Source organism: Misgurnus anguillicaudatus, chromosome 12 (assembly GCF_027580225.2).
Source record: "Misgurnus anguillicaudatus chromosome 12, ASM2758022v2, whole genome shotgun sequence".
Classification (NCBI taxonomy): domain Eukaryota; kingdom Metazoa; phylum Chordata; class Actinopteri; order Cypriniformes; family Cobitidae; genus Misgurnus; species Misgurnus anguillicaudatus.
In genome coordinates, this window is record NC_073348.2 from 6,784,396 (window position 1) to 6,806,347 (window position 21,952).

At 38.9% G+C, this 21,952-nt stretch overlaps 1 long non-coding RNA gene across 1 annotated transcript; it reads left to right on the plus strand.

The window, feature by feature from the left end:
- The first annotated feature begins 1,283 nt into the window (after window positions 1–1,283).
- Window positions 1,284–2,587, plus strand: LOC141368971 (uncharacterized). The gene is made up of 2 exons (XR_012372381.1): window positions 1,284–1,403; window positions 1,864–2,587. It is a non-coding gene; the product is annotated as an uncharacterized lncRNA (long non-coding RNA).
- Window positions 2,588–21,952: the final 19,365 nt, after the last annotated feature.

The window sequence follows — 21,952 nt, forward strand, 5'->3', positions numbered from 1 at the left end:
ATTACAGTACGAGTCTCTTTGTTAAACTTGTAACCGACGACTATGTTACTTTCTAGCAAAATTTCCTCACCAACGATGTTCTTATTTTCATGAAGAAACTTTGTCAGACAGATATGCCTGCGCGGCTTTTTCGGAGCCATACCAAGATGATTCAAGTCAATTTGCCATTCACTCGCCGGTGTACTGAGTGAGCTGCATGGCGTATCCATGGTATCCATGTTTTGTGATTTTCGTAACTGCTGTATTTTCCCGGCTTTTATTATATTGTGGCCCCGCCTTATATAATTTATGATGGGAGCACGGAATGCGGTTTTAACGATGACCACCTGCATAAACACTGTTTTATTGTTTCATCGTAGGAAGACATGATGATTTATTGTGCCCCCAGAGCTAACCCCGGTCACTGATGATTTATCAGGCCCCTGGGAGATAACCCCGGTCATTAATAATTAATCATCACCTGTCAAAGGTCATCCCTCCCCCAGAGGTTAAAGGTTAGTCCCTCCCAGAGGTTAAAGGTCGTCATCAATCATTTTGGGGGTCAAAGGTTACCCCTCCCTAAGGTCAAAGGTCACCCCTCCTGAGGTCAAAGGTCATCATCATCAAATAATTTTGACAGTATGTCCCGTATATTTACTACTACCAGACAAACGAAAGATAAGTAAAAGGATAAACTACTTTAATTAATTTAATTAAAAAGACTCAAAGGAATGGGGAAGGGAATCTAAAATATCCTCTCGCCCTCAGGGGGAACTCTACAGGCCTGGGACGTTGGAGGGGAGAGGTCAATGCTGTAAGGCCAAGGAATCACAGGGCAAGGGTCGGGCGGAGCTCCTTTGTCCTCAACCCACCTCCTGCGTGGACAGTCTCCTCACCGCCCGCTTCGTCCTCCTGAGGGCAAAATAAAACACAGGGTGAGTGTTGGGACACGCTGGCTAGCTTACGTCTTCGTCGTTGAATCTTTCCTCTGTCTCTCTATTTCAGGTTCCTCGGGCCACGCTGGAAACGTGCCGCTTCACCTTACAACACAATAAGTGTTCTCCCTTCAGGGCGTTCAAGACGTGTTGGGGAAGTTTAGCTTTAGCTCGTCGTACAATGAGTGTGCTCTCTCTACAGGGCATTCAGGACGTGCTGGGTAAGTATTCACCTTATTTTTCACGACAACAAGGGCGGCGCCATTTCGCTCATTTTGTCAACGTTCTTCCGGCCGCATAGACGATGAGCAGCCGAGGCAGTGACTGTAGGCGACGCGTTAAGCTTAAAAAGTTTGCTCGAGCGCCTTTGTTTCTTTCTTACCAATTTTAATGCCAACTAAGGAACACCCTTATCCCAAGTAATGGTTCGACTACGATGTTCCGGTAACTTTAAACCACGCCGGGTGTTGAAAAGGTGGCGAGTTTCAGGTAAGCTATCTTAGCTAACTTTTTGCTTGTTCACCTAAAGTTAGATTTGTGAAGTCCGTTCTACAAATACACTTAAGATCAGTAACGTTAGTTTATAAAATGCAACTATTTGAATGGTTTTAATTGTCCACCTATATTTTTATATTTACGATAGTACAACAAGATATTGTACATTGCATTCTTACAGTAGCCCACGTGATTCCTACAAGTAACTGAGATTTCAGATGCTAGAATGTCAGTTCATTTCTCATTCAGATATTGATAATGACCTATTAAACAATGTATTATTTAACACTGAAGTTAAAGGTTGTGTGTATAATGTTACTGTCTCTTTTTAATGCATCTCTCTCTTACACACTGTTCTGTTTAAGTATGGATGCCATTTATATATTAATTCTCATGATGCAAGTTTATTTTAAATACTAACATAAAAATGTTTATGGTTATATTGTTTTCACAGATGCATTGATGTTTAGTGATGCAGTGGACAACTGTGAGGATGATACAATCAACATGTTCCTAAACTGTGATGTAGAAACACAATGGGAGGATCCATCCGTCTCTCACCCCAACTACACTTAAAAATCACAACTCATCCTGAAGCAACCTACATCTGATATGGGAAAACACTGGTGCGGTTTCCCTGACAGGGCTTATGCTGGTACCAGGCTAAAATGCATATTTGAGCTACAATAATTTAAAAACACCTTTTACTGACATACCTCAACATATATGAGTGCCATTGTTTTGTCACAAGATGCGCACCAGTCTTGTTTTTTGTAGGGTTTGTTTGTAAAAACTAAAATGTCCTAATATAATTAAATCCTAGTCCTGTAAACCCTGTCCGAGAAACTGCTTCAATGTGTTGAGCTGGCACAAATGTACATATCTCTGCTGAGAAACAACCATCTTTGGTTCAGCTTTACAGAGGGTTGATATTGCATCCATTACACAGTCGCCAAGCACTTTACCAGTACATACACCAACAGCTTCCAGATAAACACTTGGGATCAGCTCCTGATGACTCCGATAAAGCTGTGTCTTAATTTATTGCAGGGTGGTCTTGCTTTACCTGTTGTAAAGTTACATTAAACCTTCATATGTGATCAGATGTCATGCAGTGATATTAAACATTTACAGTGTGATCAGATGTTGTGCATTTATATTAAACCTTTACAATGTGATCAGCTATTACATGTCATGCAGTTATATTAAACATTTACTATGTGATCAGATGTAACCTGCCATGCAGTTATATAAACCTTTACAGTGTGATCAGATATTATCTGTAAGGAATTTCTTAAACCATATGTGAGCTTAGTAGATTCCACTTAAAAGGATTTAAGTCTCCTGATTTGAAGGAATAAGTGTTGGCAAGTTTGCAAATGAATTCTATTATGGTACCACATAAAAACGAAATAGTTATTGGACTGGCTAAGGTGCACATTTGCTTTAAAAAAGACGAAATCACTGTGTAAATATTGGTAGACATACTTTTAATAATTTTCAATGCTGCTCCATCAACTCATGACAGGACGAGGTAATTAAATATGCCAGGTTACTTGCCGCGGCCGCTTCATATCGTCTAACCACGAGACGATTGATGGGACCATATAAGACTATCGGAGCGTCGTATGAAGTTTTAACCGTGCTCCTAATTTAAAACATTTACGGCAGTAGCGATATTTGTCATTTCGCTAAAGTTATAGTGAACTACAAACAATCTTCTAACCACCAAACTAACCACTGAATGCACTGTGCCATATTAGCAGCGGAAGTCAGTTGACAAAATGCGGAAGAGCGAAGAATTAAAGGGGCGTGGCGGAATAAGGTGAATAGCTTTAGCTCGTTTGCAATGAGTGTGTTCTCTCTACAGGACGGTCAGTACGTTGTACAGTAAGTGTGTAATGTGGACTGGGTATTCGCAGACACGGCGGCTGCCGATGGTACTCACAAGGAGCTCCTTTTCCCTGAGGGGGGAACACAGACAATAAAGCACGGCACCACACAGCGACACACACTCCGGTGAATAATTAGGGTCTGGCTCCTCTCTAGGCAAAACCAGCTCTTAGACAAAGAAGGCAGTCTCTGATGTCGCGCTGACGAAACCCCAATCAACTAAAGGCTTCAATGCCCGCTGCCTGTAGGCACACTTAGTCTCCGGCTCACCCACAGACTTCCCTTGGTGGGGCCGCTAGAGAGATAAAATACACACTCCTTTAACACTTAGGTTTAACAACAACAATGTATGCAACCGCTCACGGCTCCGTAGTTTTCCTTCAGCTCACTCGGTATCCGGCTCACCCACTGACTTCCCTTAGTGGGGCCGCTAGAAAGGTAAAGCACACACTCCTTTAACACGTAGATCTGCATCTCATATTTTGAAGTTTGTCAAACTAAACATTAAAAGACTGATGTTTTTCGACGGGTATTAGTTTTAAAATGTATTTAAAACAGAGTGGTTATCTTGTCAAAAGTTAAACTACAAAACAGGTAAGCCGTTCTTTAGATTTCAGTGACACAGAAAATATCTGCACCGAACCTATATTTATACCTGACACGACTGTCTTCTGATTTAATATTATGGTCGGTGTTCACTTTCAAATGATAGCAAAGAGATTCCTGAAATAAATAAAATCATCAGGTCTTTCTGTATCTAAAGTGAATACAGAGATGATCAAAGCAAGCAAGCAGGTATTTCTGTGCTAAACAATAACGCGTAGTGTCTATAAAATCATTAATTTCAGTGTGTTTCTTGTTATAAATTAACGTTTAATGAATTGTATATAAAGCTTAGTATTTATCATTTACAGTAACAATCACAAATTATTTGTCATTTGTCTTTTTTTTGTCATGGCTTTGACGCGCTTAATCTCCAAATTAAATAAAGGTGATCCTGCCTTGGAAACCCCGGCTACAATTACGTATTTTTTTATTTTTTTTAGGTTTAGTTATCAAAATGTTTTTTGTGTGATGTTTTGTAGATCGTGGCTTTAAAATGTTATGAGGAATAATTAAACAAATCTTGCCTTACATTTTACCTTAAATATATATAAAATGCATCGTCTGTTTTGTCTTCATTCATCACTTGAAAGACAGTTTTGGTCACTTTATCAGAAAGTTGTTTATGTGTGCTGCTTGGGAAAGAAAATAAGTTACCAATTTGTACCTGGTCTGGCCCCTTCCCAACCCATGCGCACACACAGATGATTCGACTATCGGTCGACTATGGAAAGATTCAACAATTCTGATTCGAATATGTAAGGAGGACACCCCTAGTCTTAACCCATTTCATTCATTTTTTCTATTCTTGATTGAGTGCACACAGTCGTTATTCGTTTTTTCACTTTAATTCAGGAAATAAACAGAAAAACAAGTCGTTTTTCTTTATTTTCTTTTTGGTTTTAATTTGAAAATACGATTGAAGGAATGGTACACAGGGCCCTATTTGTAAAATAAAAATAGTCTGATAAAAAAATCCAAAATAATCCAGCAGGCCAAACAAAATGTTTATGTTATGTTTATAATGAGCGAGTACATCACAAATCAATCTTTCAAGCCGTGTTTTTGTCATATACTGAATCACCATGGTACATGTATAATAAGTGTTTATTTTAGGATTATTTTAGTCCGGCGGGTAGCAAAGTACCTGGGTGACTCGTCCATAGACTAAACGGAGAAGTAGCGCCACAATGTTCTTGCACAAGACGCTCTTTAAGGTTTTGTTCTGTGCTTTTCTGTTTTCTGTGTATTTTTGTCATTTGAACTTGTATTTTGATTCTCTGCTCTGTTCGGCCTTTTATTTTGAAATTCATCTTGCCATGTCATGCTTCACACTTCCTGTCTGTTTTGTATTTAAGCATTTCCTGTATACCTGTTCACTGCTGATTATTACATCGCCCCAACCTGTCTGTATTTCTGCCTGTTAATCTGTTATCTGTCTGCCTGTATTCTGTATTCTGTTTTGATATCTGTTCCTGTGTTTGATTACTGCCTGTATTTTGGATTCTGCCTGTTTTGCTGCCTCCCTTGAACCTTAGCCTGTTTTTGGATTACGATTGTGGATTTACCTTTGGATTTGTTTGCTGGCCCTTTATGGGATTTTACAATAAACACCTTTTGCACATGGATTCACCTCTTCTATGCTTTCATTAAAGCGTAACTAAACCCCTGGTGAGAGCCTGACTCCACCCACTAGCAGTATTTGAAAAATGCAAGAAAAGTGGGCAGATCCCAACAGAGATAGAGGGGAGGAACTAAGCTCGTACCAAGCATGTGGTGAGATCGTAACAAGGGCGTGGTAAGCTTGAACCTGCTTACGTCACGAGTCATTTTTTGGACCCAACATCCAATAAGAAAATTCAACTGCAGTAGCCACCGTTCAACCTGAAGAGGGCAGCACTCAGACGCTTTTACACCATATATTGTAGTTTTATATCCACTTTATATCCAAATGTCAAAAAACTTACTAAAATCAATGAACAGCACTAATAAACCATCATTCTTACAGACCAGTAACTAAAAAAAGTTGGATTAGGGTTTAGTTACTCTTTAAAGCAACCCGTTACACGCATGCAGTTTTGTGCGTTTCAGTGGGTAGTTGCATACATGTGTCTCTGTTTATTGTATGATTTATCGTTAATTTGAGACTTATTTTAACAATCGGGAGTCATGTAAACATGACGTCACGTGCGTCTTTTCTGGTCAGTCGTCATGAAAACATGGAGTTTGGAACAGAGTGAAAACAAACTACATATCACTGTATAGCACCAGAACTGGTAAGTTATCTGTGAAATCACTAACTGTCTGACTATCAAACTAGACAATACATTTTTTTTTGTCACATGTAGATTAAGAAGGGGATAACGTTTTTAACCCTTAGTGCAGGAGTCACAAGTGTTTTGTTTTAGACATATAGAAAAGGTAAAGGTTCAATTAAAAGGACTTTTTCAAGAAAAGCTTCAAATTAACAAACTATTAATAAACCTACCATATGTTGTAGGCATAAAAGTTCTAAATTAGGAGATTTGTCATTTTGACAAAGGATTAAAACGATACACTGTATATTCACATAAAACCATACCCACACTGCTGCTGTAGCCCACCTTTTGTCCTGAGACTTTAATATGGCATTAATGGCAAAAAAGTGATAGCTCGCCATTCATTTTAAATAAAAAATGCATTTCAAAACATTAAAATATGTACTTAAAAAAAAATTCTTAGGGGGAGCATTCTCATTCTTCTAATCTTTTTCACCCCTGACCCGTTTTCATGCCTGAAAGGTCTCCAAAAAAATCTGGATTTTGGAGTTAGTTGAACCAATGTTTAAATGATAGTTATTTTACAATAGACATTATTGGTTTATGTAGGAAAAAAGAGCGGGTGGTGGCAGCGGAGCTCATTGTGTGCTCAGCACCCCTAAAGCTCTAACCCTAGAATCGCCTCTGGTGCATTTGCTGTCATCTCTTTGAATCTCCTATGGCTAACGCAGGCTCGTGGTCATTTTCGGCAGGTCATGTGGTTGCGAATTGCTCACAGTAGGCTACTGAAATGTGCGCTCAGAAAAAAAATTTGCTCAGTGCTGAAAAAAATTACAGGGAACATTGATGATGGTAACATTATTTCTGTGATTGTTCATACAGTGGTTATTGTGGAGAAATATTTGTGTGAATAAGTGCTAAATACTGTAATGTAGTATCCCAAACTTTGCTGTAATAATGATTTTATAAATGTTAACATGGCCACTGTGTGTTTTTAGGGAGTAAGGCCAGGTCCTGTAAAAATTCCTCAGTGCAGTGTTTTACCATAGACTGTAAAAAAAGATGGACGACGTGACGTCGCCTGCCCCCATTGAATTGAAGCCAAAAATGTCCCAACATAGTGGCCGCCCTGTTATGTAAATGCGTCAATTTGGAGCCAAGGCATGCGCAGAAGGAACCGTCTGTGGAGCCAAAGGCGGAGGTGCGGTATCAGGTTTCCGACCAAACACTCGCACGTCCAATTCAACCACGCCCCTCGAAAGTCATCTGCTAAAATAAGTTAAATATAAATACAACTAACTACTTAAATTTAAAGAGAGATAATAACACGCTGTATTAAAAAAAGTATGGCTTTTTTTAAATGAAGAACTAATCTATCACAATGTATGAACAGGAAAAACGATCTTTAGTTCATGCAATCTGTTTTAGCTTTAAGTTTGTATCATACAGTTAATTTCTCATATAAAAAATATATTTGAATGGATTGTTGGTTTAATTTTTGTTATATTCATTTTAGGATTAATGTTAGAAATGGCCCCAACTTTTACAGCATGCACACAATCCAAAAGTAATTATAAATAACAAAATATATGCGAATAAATGTTCTATTGTGATTTCAGCATGAAGCTTCTAATTTAAATGATAAGCTAACCCAAGTTTTATTATTTTTCTATTATTATTTGTTGTCCTAGCTATATTCAATCTGTGTGGAATCAACAACAGCAGCATAGCTCTATTATTATAAAAGTTTAATTTGTTATAGTTAAATCTGTGACTTAAAAATAAGCACATCTACAACAACAATATAGATTTAAAACAGGTCTGTAAAGTGTTTTATGCTAAGCATGCCGGCTTACCTTAAAAAGACCTTTGAATCCTGGGATGTTTTAGGGTTTGATGTACATGAGCTGTTCCAAAGTTGTCAATTCAAAATAAAGTTGACAATGAAAATGTTGTTCTTTAAAATGAGTGGATGGGAAAGTATGCATGTATTCCCCATGAAAAAAAGCATAACAACGGTATGCCTCTTTCCTCAATTTGCAGCAGAGAAAACTATATTGACTATTCCAAAACTGAGGAAAAAAACTAACTTCCAGATCCTTTGCTGGAAACTAAATGACTGAGTATTCCTGACATACAGAATATTACAGCTTTGTAAAATATGAAAAGAAATGACATTTAAACGAAACAAAAAAACACAATAACAAAATTTTTAAGAAAGGTGATACTTTTATTTATTTATTATTACTACTTTACAATCAACAGGACCCAGAATATACATCATTAGCGACAGCTACATTCACCGTGGGAAAAAAACGTGCAAGGGAGACTGTCGGGACCAACCTTGGCCTGAATGCCCATGTCTGGTTGTTTTGCTGGGGAGGCATGGTTTGGAGAAACACCCTCCCCTTCTTCTATCAGTGCCTTGGAGGAAGAGCTGTGCCAGATGACCTCTTGATTCACTGTGGTGGAAATGACCTCGGAAACATCAAGAGTGTGAAGCTTGTTGCAGGAATCAAGCAGGACAACAACAGGGGAGCACTGCACCATTACCTGGGCCTCAGTGCTGGTGCATTTCAGCCTCAGTATGTCATCGACACAGCTCTGCTGCTAGAATCATTGTCCAGGTATGTCTCTTTTCCCGGCCCCCGAAATGCCCCAGGGTGGTCGTCCCGGGCCCCTGGTACGACGCGGAGAAGTTTTCGGGGCCCCAGACCCCGGTCAGGGGAAGTTCGGGCCTCGGCCATGGGGTGGCGCACCCACTCCCGGCCCCAGCTTAATCAACATCGTCGATTAGGTGGTGCCTGTCATTCCGCAGAACGCCTATCGTCCCCCTTGGTGCGCTTTTGGCAAGGGATGGCCGCAGTGGCGGCCGGTCGCCACAGGGGGGCCTAAGCGACCGATCAGTTTAGACGATTTAAACGACGGCCCTGCATCCCGTCCATCGCCAATCGCCGCCCACCCCTCCCGCAGAAGGCCTAAACCTCCCCCTGACCGACTACGTCCCGGAAGCAGCCTAAACGACCATGAGGTCATCCCCCTGTCCGCCAGTAATTTAAGCTACGACTGGGATCCGGTTTTCAATTTCTATCCCAAACATAACTTATCTGACATGGTTGAATAGGTTGCCATTGTACATCCCGACTACAACTTATTTGACAAGGAAACCTTAAAAGTAATTTAAGCTATGACTGGGATGCTGCTTCAGACAATGATTTATGGTGTTTTCAGAGTGTAGTTATCATTAAAAGACCCTGTTTGCAGTAGCCTTTTTTTGGTTACCACTAATGATAAGCATAGCAGAAGTACATGCTATATAAAGCATGAGAGAGTGAAGAGAAAACAGTGTTTGTGCCCATCCATTACACTAGTAGAATGGTTGGCACCTAACACTATTTTTGCCTTTTTAAATGAATTGGTCACTTGCTGTTTTGGAAAACATTAATAGACTACAACTGACTTGTCCAATAACAGCTTATTTTGACAATAACAGCTTATTTTGACAATACCGTGCATAGTCGTGATTTTATTGTGTACATTCTCAACTTAAGCCATGAAAAAGGGGGGAAATTGCAAGTTTGTTACCTGCGATAATCGATTTCAACGTATATTGCGGGTTTATTCGATTTTATTGAGTACAGTTGTAGTTTGTTTCTGTCTTATTGTGCATGATTATGATTTTTTTTTAGTACATTCTCGACATAGCCGATTCATGAAAAACTGATATTGTGAGTTTGTTACCGCGATAACCAGTTCGCGGGGGTATATTGTGGTGTTTTTGATTTTATTGATTGTTTTTGCAACTTTCAACCATGACTGGGGTGGCATTTGCAAGTAATTTGAACCATGAATTGGATGCTGCTTCGGTCATCGAGTCCAAGGTATATCGTGCGTAATTGCGATTTTATTGTATGCATTTGCAACTCGTTTAAGCAATAACTGAGATGTTCATTTAAGCTATGACCGGGAAGCTGCTTGGACTGGTCGTGACTTATTCCACGGATCGAAATAGGCTGCGGTCGGGATGTACAACAACAGCCTAGTTCTGTCGCATGAAATGCATTACAGTCGGGATATGATTGGGTTGCCGTTGAACATCCCGACTGTAACGTATTTGACGCGAAACCCCTAAGCAATTTGAGCTATGACAGGGATGATGTTTTGGACTTAGAGTTTTTCATCTATCTTGTCCGGTCGTAACTTATTTTACAGGTCAAAATAGGCTACAGTTGGGATGTACAATGACAGCCTATTTGGGTCTTGTCAAATAAGTGACAATCAGGATGATCTTTTGAATTTGTATCCCAAATGTACCCTATTCGACATGGTTGAATAGGTTGTCCTTGTACATTCCGACTGTAACGTATTTGACGCGAAACCCCTAAGCAATTTAAGCTACGACAGGGATGATGTTTTGGACTTATTTCATCCATCTTGTCCGGTCGTAACTTATTTTACAGGTCAAAATAGGCTATGGATGGGATGTACAATAACAGCCTACTTCGGTCTCATCAAATAAGTGACAGGCGGGATGATCTTTTGAATTTGTATCCCAAATGTACCCTATTTGACATATGATTGAATAGGTTGTCATTGTTCATCCCGAATGTAACTTATTTGATGGGTACAAACTAGGCTGTTGTTGGACACGGTCGTATCCAGCCATGGGGCTCCCTGGTCGGAAGGGCTGGGTGGGTCGAGCGCCCTTGATCATGGAGGTGTATGTCCTGCCCATGTCCAACTGCAACTTATTTGACGAGACCAAACTAGGCTGTTGTTGCACATCCCGACTATAACTTATTTGAAGGGTACAAACAAGGCTGTTGTTGGACACGGTCGTATCCAGCCATGGGGCTCCCTGGTCTTGAAGTGTTGACTCGGCTGGGGTTCGAACCTTGACCCTACTGCACTATTTGACACTGGGCAGACATTCAAAATAAGTTATGTCTGGGACTTAGTCTTGGACTTAAAGTGTTGACTTAGCCGGTGTTCGAACCTAGGCCCTCTCGCACGGCAGACCGAAACTAAAACCGAAACTGAAACTAAAAAGTTAAATCTGGGATTTAACCTTAGGCTTACTGAATGAATCCCGTGGACAATCTACTTACAATGGCCTGTATAACTTATTTGACACAGGGCAGACATTCGTTCAAAAAAGTCTTACACAACCTATTTGACGTGGTTAAATCATGTCAAATAAGTTATGAACGGACTGAATCCCAATCAGAACCTACTTAACATGGCTTACACAACCTACTTGACATGGGTAAATCATGTCAGATAAGTTTTGACTGGGATTGAGTCTGTGAATAAGTCACACCTCATGCTAACGAGAGGTCGAAAGGTCACCACCATGTCAAGCTCGTCATTTTAAGGACACACAGGAAGGTGAAGCAGTGGATCAACTATTGAAAAAAGAAAATTCTGCTTTGTCAAGGTAAGTTCAAATGGATACTTTTACTGTGATTCTTGTGCTTGTTTCTTTGTTGAATGCTATAACTTTGTTTCTTTGTTTCAGATGGAAGCTGAACTGAAGTGTCCCCTGTGCCCAGCTAGAGTGATCCACCTGAGGCACCACCTGAAGACCCAGCACCAGGTGAACAACATTGAGGAGAGGCAGATCCTGATCAAACTCAGCCGTGAGAGAACCCTCCTCCGGAACCTGGACTGCCCTGTTTGTGGCCTTCGGTACCATCTCTTAGAGAGGCACCTAAGAAAGCAACAAGGTCTAACTGTAAGTCAATTTATCTTTAATTTGCCTTGATCAAAACCTTGTTATCATGTTACAACACTGTTATTACATGTTTATTACATTGTCCTTACAATTCATTTGCTTACTCTATGTATTTTAGCAAGAACAGCTGGACAACCATGTGAAGGAGCTGAAGTGGGCGTCGACCGTGCAAAAGCTGAGGGAACTCAGAAAAAACCCAGAGTTTCCTATGGTATCCACTTTTGATTTGGTGCAAGGCCAGCCAGAGGAAAACCAGGAGCCTCTGGACATGTTGGGTAGGTTGTTTATTCACTCTGGTTTGAAAATAACTAAATAAATGTTTGGTTATACAAACATTTCACTGACTCTTTGTTTCACAGGAGATTTAGACGAGATGGTTGGTGGGGACCCACTGTTTAATGATGGCCCTGTAGATGGGGCTGTGGTCATGCAAGGCAAGGAGTTGGAAACCCAGCAAATTAGCCATCAGCCTAGTTGTTGTAGTTGTTAAATTTTACCTTAAGCTTGCTTTAGGTTCACATTGTTTAATGTTTGTTAAACTTTGAGAAAAGCAAATAAATGTTTTAGCAAACATTTCACTGACTGTTTGTTTAACAGGAGCACTAATGGAGCCATTTGAGGCAGACCTGCAGCAATGGCTTGATGGCCCTGTTAATGGGGCTGAAGGCATGCCAGGTAAGCTGTTAAGTAGCCAACCCATCGGGCACCGGGGCGGGGTGCTACAAAATATGACCATCGCGGAGGTGATGGGGGCCAAGTACTCTGCCTCTGAAAAGGCGTATCTGATAAACGTGAGTTCGCTACCTTTTAATGCCTCACAGAATTGTGCATTTACTCTGTTCTGAATCGGTTTGTGTTTTTTTTATGCGTTTACAGATTACAAGCCACAAGACCAACCATGTATACGGGCCGGCCCAGATCGTCTTCACAAAGGAGGAGTACACCTGGGCCCTCCGGTTCCTAGAGATTAAAGACCAACTGCCTGGAGGGACCACGGCAAAGTTTTTCTTTTTTACTTCCATGCCGAACCCCTGCAAAAACCTAAATAATTACTTTCAGGAGGCGTGGAAGTTCATTGACTTTCCAGGGACGCCAACCTTTACAGACATCCGCACCTCCATCGCTAGCCACTTAAGTGTTTTCTCACAAATAGACAAAAATAGGCAGAGGGTAATGGGACCTCTTTGAATTGCTTATTCGTTGTTTTCTGTCGTTCTAGGCCAAGTTCACGCACACCTCTGAAGACGGTGAGAAAATCTCCAAATTCATGTGTCACGATGTGAAAACGGCAGATAAGTTTTATGTGACTAATCTGTCGGCAAAGCAGGCGATGGAGCACCGCCGTCTCTTTGAGGGGTCATTGCAGGGCGAGGAGCGTTCTCCTTCCAAACCGGTGTCCGAGGAGCCCGAGGCCGAAAAGAAAATCCACAAAGCCACGCAAGAGGCCCCGGACCGAAGATACCGAGACGTCGGGGAGCGACAAGGCCGCCACCACCTCAGATGAGGGGTCCAGCCAGGTAAATTGATATTCTGTAACGGCACAAAGTCTTTGTTGATCTTCCCTTTGCAGAATACTAATTTTGAATGCATCTTTTCTTTCACAGGGAGAGAAAGAGGAAACGAAGAAAACCGTGAGGAAGAAATACCCCCTCTGACAGGGCAGCCCGCGGGTCGTGCTAACGCCGGTCAAGTCTGCAATCAAAAAAAATGTAGACACTCGCAGCTGTCTCCGTTAAAGGTGCGAAAGACCATTGTGTCAAAATCAATGACTTTGACTGGCATGGCCCAGCTGGCCAAGGGGGCCTCTGTTGTGAAGGACCTGATGGGGAAGGCAACAAAAAGCCCTTCCCCAAAGACCCCAAAAAAGGACTAGTTTTTAATAGATGTGTTTTTTAAATAGATGTGTTTTTTAAATAGATGTGTGTGTGTGTGTTTAATAAACTTTATTTTCTTAACAAATGTGTGGTTATTCTATAAATGTTTCTATATTCCAGAAGAGTTGTGGGTTTTTTCAATAAACTTAATTTTCTTAAAAGATGTGTGGTTATTCTATAAATTGAAAACGCCCACAACTCTTCTGGAATAAAGAATTAAGTTATGGTCGGGATGTACAGCAACAGCCTAGGTCGGTCGCGTTTAATAAGTGACAGGCGGGATGACTTTTTGACTTTGTATCCCAAATGCAACTTATTTGACATGGTCGATTAAGTTGTCATTGGACATCCCGACCGTAACCTATTTGACGTGACCGAAATAGGCTGTTGTTGTACATCCCGACTGTAACTTGTTTGACACCATGGAAATAGGTTGTTGCTGTACATCCCGGCTGGAACTTATTCTAATGGGGCCTAAATAGGCTGTTCTTGGACAGCTTGTTTAAAAAAGTGTGTTAATTCGTCATACTTCGTAAATGCAATGGTGTTTTTTTTCCGGTCGTACGCCTACAGGAAGGCGTGTCTGATGTCATAGGGTCATTTGCATATGTTAATTATGCATAATTAGCCTAAAACCTGCATGTCCAGCAACAGCCTAGATGCTAAAATGTGACCGGTGCAGCATGCCAACGCCATCCACCATTCCTGGTGAACATCAAAGGGAAAAGCACTGCAAGCATGTTAGAATGGGTATGTGACACTGTTGTTATGACAATAACTATGTGAATGTACACTTCATATGGACACCAACATGAACCCTTATACCTTTAAACGTTTCTAAGAAAAAAAGTTATCTGCTATAAAACTGCTAAAGCAGTTATATCTATCTGTTCTTATCATTAGAACTGTGCTGATGGACACATTGTGTGGTGATGGGTTTCACAGCCCTTGATGAAGTACGGACTTCAGGCCGGAGACTTTATGCTGAGCACCAACATCCTGCTATCAGGAAACAACTACACTAAAATTGCACTGCTATTTAGATTTATGAACATGGGCATTTTTGGCCCAAACACTTTTTTCTTCATCCAAGACACGTACTGTGTTGACTATCAAAAAGTACTGGATGGAAAAAAGGGCAGATGTGATTTCAAGACTTCAGGGCAAAGATGTTGTTGTCCTTGGTTAGTGATACACATACAGTTTATATTTCTAGAAAATGATGTTGCAGTATTTTTTATCTAACAAAGACTCTCTTGTCCTACATATCTAGCTGATGGCAGAAACGACACGCCGGGTCACTGTGCGCAGTACTGTAGTTACACTACAATGGAAAACGACACATTGGAGATCATCAGTGTAGTCACAGTAGACAAAAGACAAACGGACAGACGGTCTGCCATGATGGAGAAGGAGGCCTTCATCTTGACTATAGTTTAACTTCATTGACTAGTTGATCCAATCGAAATCTGCACACTCACAGATTGGTGCCCTGATGGGTGAGTTCATATCCACATGTCCTAGCTGTTACTTGACATGTAGTCAACATTTGACTTATTTCCATCTTTGCATGTACTTGTTTTGTAGATCCTGTAAAAGGGGAGGTACAAGGACCATAGGATTCACCACAGTTTAGATATGTGGCATGGTGCCAAGAATTTGGCAAAGAAAATAAATGATGTTTTTGAAAATAATGTTTTTCCACGGTTATTGCTTATTTATTTTAACGTGTTTGGCGCATTACCTCAGAGTTCATTTCAGTAATATAGCTTTTTTCCCCGCTAATAATAATACAATTTACATGCCAATCCTGCTTCCTTGTCTTTTTATTAATTTCATTATGCTGTAATGTTAATTTATATGTGGATATTTAATGGCATATGAGACGTTAATTGCCGTTATATTATCTCGTCTAATATTCAAATCATATCCGGAATAATGTGTGCATCTTTGAATAACTGTAAGAATATAGTTCATTTGAAAATAATTTTTGTCAAAGTTTTGAGAAATAATAATGTTGTGAGGATATTTATATATTTTAGTTGAATACTCTCGTCTATTAATATGGAAATTTAATAGAAATCTAATAGTAGGAAATATAAAATGTGATACTGCAAAGTTAACCATCTAAATTTTATATATTATATATAGCCATATGGAGATAAACCTTTGCAAATGTGCTGATTTTATCCATTCAAGTACTGACCACCAGGCTAGAGATTTTAAACATCCTAAATCCACACTTTCTCTTAAATAGTCTCCGCTTGATGGATCAATCCGACCGCATATGTACTGAAATTAACAGGTATTCGGCGACGCGGCTTTTCACATCAAAGGAGCCTATGCAATTTGGAGAGGGGCCGTTCAATAATTCCCGTATATTAAAAAAAAAAAATCCTAAACATGGTTGGACCTGCCGAACAGGTTGAGCACTTTTATAGCCTACTGTGTTGAGCAAAAAGGCTGCACAGTTTGACCAGCTGGAAGGGGCCGCACATCAGGCCGCCAGACGGGTTTGCTATATAACTTGCAATGTATATTATCCATTATCAGACCGGCCCTCGCAGCCTCAAAACACTACCGGCCCACCGGGAAATGTCCCGCCACTCCGCTACTGTCATTGGCTGAGCCTTTACCATTCTGGTTATTCTTCTATCCATTTTGATGGTTGTCTTCCGTTTTCTTCCACGTCTCTCTGGTTTTGATCTCCATTTTAAGGCATTGGAGATCATTTTAGCTGAACAGCCTATCATTTTTTGCACCTCTTTATAGGTTTTCCCCTCTCCAATCAACTTTTTAATCAAAGTACGCTGTTCTTCTGAACAATGTCTTGAACGACCCTTTTTCCTCAGCTTTCAAATGCATGTTCAACAAGTGTTGGCTTCATCCTTAAATAGGGGCCACCTGATTCACACCTGTTTATTCACAAAATTGATGACCTCAGTGATTGAATGCCACACTGCTATTTTTTTGAACACACCCCTTTCAACTAATTCAACTGGTTGCCCAACTGCGCAGCCTTGGGAGCGTGCGTGTCATGAATGCTGGGTCTCGTTTGTTTTCTGGGAGTCTACTGAACCTACTGGTGGCTTGTTTGCCACGTAGCAATAAAAAAATATACTAAAAACCTTGATTATTCTGGTTAGTCACATTGTACTGCTATTATTTTGAACAAGACTGTACAATTACACCGAAAGTGACAGGAGTTAAAAAGTTACAACTTACCCCATAGGTGGGGTTAATTGTAACAAACAGATGGTTTGTTGTAACACCTGCTAGAAAAAAGTTCAAACAAATAATTCAATAAAATTCTGTGTATATACTAAAGGTGGATATTGTTTATCTGCCCATAATAGATAGATATCCACCCACACATTCATCCATCCATGATCCTTCATCTAACCATTGTTGTATTTAGCATCAATGCATATAATTAGATTTTTATGAAAGGGCTGCACAATTAAGACAAAAAAAAATCACAATTGTGAATTATTTTCCCTGATATAGTCTTAACAGTTGTCATTTTGATTAATAGTATTTCAATTGTTTTCATTTCATTATCATTTTATACTAAAGGCTTAACTGTAACACTGTTAGAACTAACCTCGCTATGTAAAAATGTTTTCAATCCCAGCTATTAGTTACCAGGGGGGTATTGCACAAAAGTAGAATTAAGAAAGCCAGGATAACAGAAAAGGCCCAGCTTGACCTAGTTTAATCAGCCCATCCTGGCTAAGTCTGTTGCACGATTGCTAAGCCAGGTTGAGAACGTGCAGCTATGTCAAGCCAGGTGTAGCTAGCTAGAATAAGTGCACGTTCACGGAATTCTCAAACAGACCACGGGATCGATCACAGAATCACTGATGCAAAAATTGATAAAACTCATAAAAATTCATCATGAAATTGCAAACACTTAACAACTACTATGTTGGACTTTATGGCGTCCATTGCATGTTCATAATTAGAGGAAAGACACGGTATTAATTAAGTTATTCATTGATCAGATATGAAAAAGTTTTACAGCGCGCTGGGTCATCTCAAGCAATGAACAACCAGCTCAAAAAGTAACATGCATATTTATAAAATATATGACGTCGATCTTTCTTCTTAGAATCTCCACCCACAAAGGCCGTTCCCCTCGTACATCTGACTCCATCACCACACCCAGTTTTAGTCTGCAGGAGAAGATAGACACACACAGACAAAGAAAAAACAAACTGTTCTCCGCTCATCCCTGAGAGCCATGCAGTCCGTCACTTTCTCCCCAGTACTCCTCCACTTCACATATGATTGACTTCACATAGAATATAATAATGCTTTCTTAAAAACAAATCATTAATAAAACATTCATTTATTCAAAAAATATAAGCTGTAAGATGAAAGTGATTATTATGTAAAACACATTTCAATATCACGACATCATTTCATTATTCGTAAAATTGGTTATATGAATAAGGCACACATTAACTTCTTTAGATAGATAAACACATATTAAATTTTACTGCAATATTACTTCTAAGCAAAACACTTTAATCATTATTAAAAAACATCTGTTAGGGAAGAAAACACACACACACACACACACACACACACACACACACACACACACACACACACACACAAAGAACAAGCCCAGGAGATTCTGTTCTTCAAGGTTAAGCTGCCATCCCCCCATTAAGTTATTCTGTATGCAACCTTCATTTCATTTGTTAATACACATTTATCAAAGACAACATCATATCTTTATTACATCAATTATTCAATGATTAATACTAGGGCTGTCAATAGATTAAAAAAATTAATCTAGATTAATCGCAGGATTTCATGAGTTTTTATCCATTCTAAATTTACCCTAATTAAACACTTTAAGTTTTTAATACTCTAATCATATATACATATATAGATGCTTTATGGAAATGTATGTTAACAACAGCCTGTTTACATTTTAACAGAATCACCAGCCATTGTTTTGTATACAAATTTTCCTTTAAGAAGATTTTTCTTTCTCCATTTTTGTTTGCTGCTGCATCATTTGTGACCTGTGCTGGCAAGTTGAGTCAGAATTAGCAAATTTAAAAAAAAAAAAATAGTTGTTCACATTTTGACATTCTCTATTAAAACATAGAACAATGCATGATTTGTTGAAATATAACAAAATATGACAGAACTACACGTGTTTGAAGTTAAAAGAGTCAAATTACCACAAAAATTATCACATCCATACATTTTATTACCACATCAATACCTTAAAATCACTGGTAAAACTAATAGATTTAGCACACACAAAGCAAAAACATCATCAATGTATGTTCAACTTTTTTCCTTTTGTTTGATTGACATTGAGACAGACTGCTTAAAATCTAAGTGATCTAATATAATGTTACACATCAGATATTTTTACCCAACAGTTAACCAAACATTTACTTAAAACATAACAGATTATAGATCCTACCTTCGTGAATTCTTATAAAAACAGATATTTGTAAAACTGTAATTTTGTGTAGATGTCTATATATCCAGGTCGTGCACGCGCTTCAGATGTCAGTCAGTCAGCGTGAGGGGATCGCTTTTGAGTCTTGTCGCTCTTAATAACTCTTTAACATTAATCAGGTACCGAACTTTAATGACTCTCTTAATGACTATTTTAACATCAAGCAAGTCCTGCAGTCTATTTTATAAGTCATGCATAAAAGCGAAACCAAAATGAATTGAGACGCATTTTTGTATTAGATTAAGCATTAGGAGGACGGTAACGTTACACCTCTCAGACGTATAAATAAAGATCATATCAGATGTCCAACGAGCATTTAGAGCAGGGGTCGGCAAGTAACTTTGGCCGCGGGCCAATATTTTTTTTAGCCAGTAGATTGCGGGCCAACTGCTGTTGGCACACTTGCGTCTTATTTTTAATTAGCCTAGTATAGGCTTATCTGATCTTTTGTCAAGAAACATTGTCTTTATTTCCTATTTAAAAGACGGCATTAAAAAATTTTAAAAGCATAGCTATGAGTCTGTGAATCCTTTGTTCAATCGTTTTTTTCAAATTAAAAACAAAAATGAAAAAATTAACCACCACGGTTTTCTGATTGTGTGCTCAGATCAAAAATTAATTACTGGATTAGACAATTTTTTTATTTAACACCTTTATAGGCATAATATATCAATGAAATCATTTTAAATAGTACTATAGTGGTAACATATTACAGGCATTTATGCTCTCATGAAAGACTTACAGTCCAACTTTTGAACTGTATTCCTTTTTTTATTAATATTTATCCGGGACACACACATACACACCTAAGGTTTAAGGAGGTCTCCGCTGGTTTTTTTGTCCAGCTCCGACAAGGTTCTATTCAGTAAACCGCTTAAAATACACTCTGTGTTCACGTTTATTTCCCGACCTGACGGGTCCGCAAAACTTAACGTTAGATCTCGTTTCCAGAATCTCACATTCAAATGTCTCTAACGAAAACAGAGAGATGAAGTAGCCTATAACAATTATAAATGTTATACAAAAATTGTGTTCGTGCCAATATAAATATTATTTTAACATTGTATTGTCAGCAGAGAAAAAATGTCAGAAAAAAATTAAATATAAATAATAAATTAAATAGGACAAAGCCTCTCACTCAATTTTCTAAACAACATAAACCGAAACCATTGGTTGCAGAATTGCTGTTCAAACTAATTGCTGAAAATCCTCCTTTGCCAAATTTATAACGTTTTAAACGGAGGCAAAGATCAAAGAACTATGCGTTAGGAAAAATGAATAATGGCTTTATTTTAATAGACATGTAAAACCATATTTTGGCGGATTACTTTCATTTTTTAACGAATTTATCTGCCTATAGTCTTAATAATTAACGGTAAACGAACTTGACTTGCTGTTCTCGAGCCCCAAATTCAAGTAACAGAACAGAACAGTAGATTCCTTTGACATTTACGTTAAAATTGTATTAGTTAAAATATTACTGCAGTAAAAGAGTTTATTTCTAAAAGCCTGCAATTACTTTTCAGTAATTTGCGATGTCACGGAGTTTAACGTCTTCACGCATGACGCATTGACATGATTTACGAGGTAAATTTGCAAATGATTCATGAAGTTATACCTCTGCAATTATTTGATCAATTGTGTTTTAGAAGTATGCTCAAACTCTAATGACAGCTATGATCGCGGATGCGCTGGTAGAGAAAGAGAACGAGCGGCCCGTATACGCATTTTTTTTCAGGACATTCTTGCAAGCCGGTGGCAACTTGTCCACGACCCGGTGGTTGGGGACCTCTGGGATAGAGGAAGAGTTTTGTGCAGCATTTAGTGCAAATATTTTTTATCAGGTAATACATATTATTTATTAGTGTGTTATACGCGAATAAATAATAATGAAAAAAGTTCAAAAGTCGGACTGTAAGCGAATGAGACATACAGGAAAGCATGGTTGCTAATTCAAACCCTTATTAAAACCCTTATTAAAATGTAATCTGTTAGTAGGCTACCTGATCTGTTTACATTTATTTCATTGGTATATGTCTGCTAAGGTGTTAAATAAAAATTTGTCCGAACCCGTTTTCATTCTTTTTTTTATTTTTGATCTGAGCGCACATTCAGAAAACGAGTCGTTTGATTTTAGTTCAGGAAATAAATAATAGAAAACAAGTCGTTTTTCTTTATTTTCTTTTTGGTCTTGATTTGAAAAAACGAATGAAGGAATGATACACGGGGCCATTTTTGTAAACTGGTATTGTAAAATAAAAAAAGTCTGAAATTTAAAAACGGACTTCAAATTAATCCGGCGGGCCAGAAAATATTACTGGCGGGCCACTTTTGGCCCGCGGGCCGCCTGTTGCCGACCCCTGATTTAGAGCATTGGATTTGGTAGACGATTTGCTTAATGTTCTTATTTCTTTGAAAACCTTTTACTCATTTAGAGAGAGTCACATTTGTCTGCGTCTCTGTTCATTCAACTATGGGCTGGACCAAGGGTCAAACAGAAATTGCGCGTTGCGTTAATCTCCGTTAATAAAATTAGTGGCGTTAAAATGAATTTGCGTTAACGCGTTATTAACGCGTTAATTTTGACAGCCCTAATTAATACTGATTAAGTAAGAAATATATTGCATATTTTATCCTGTGAATATTAAAGCATTAGTTAATACATGGTTGTCTGTTTGCTTTTCCTCTTT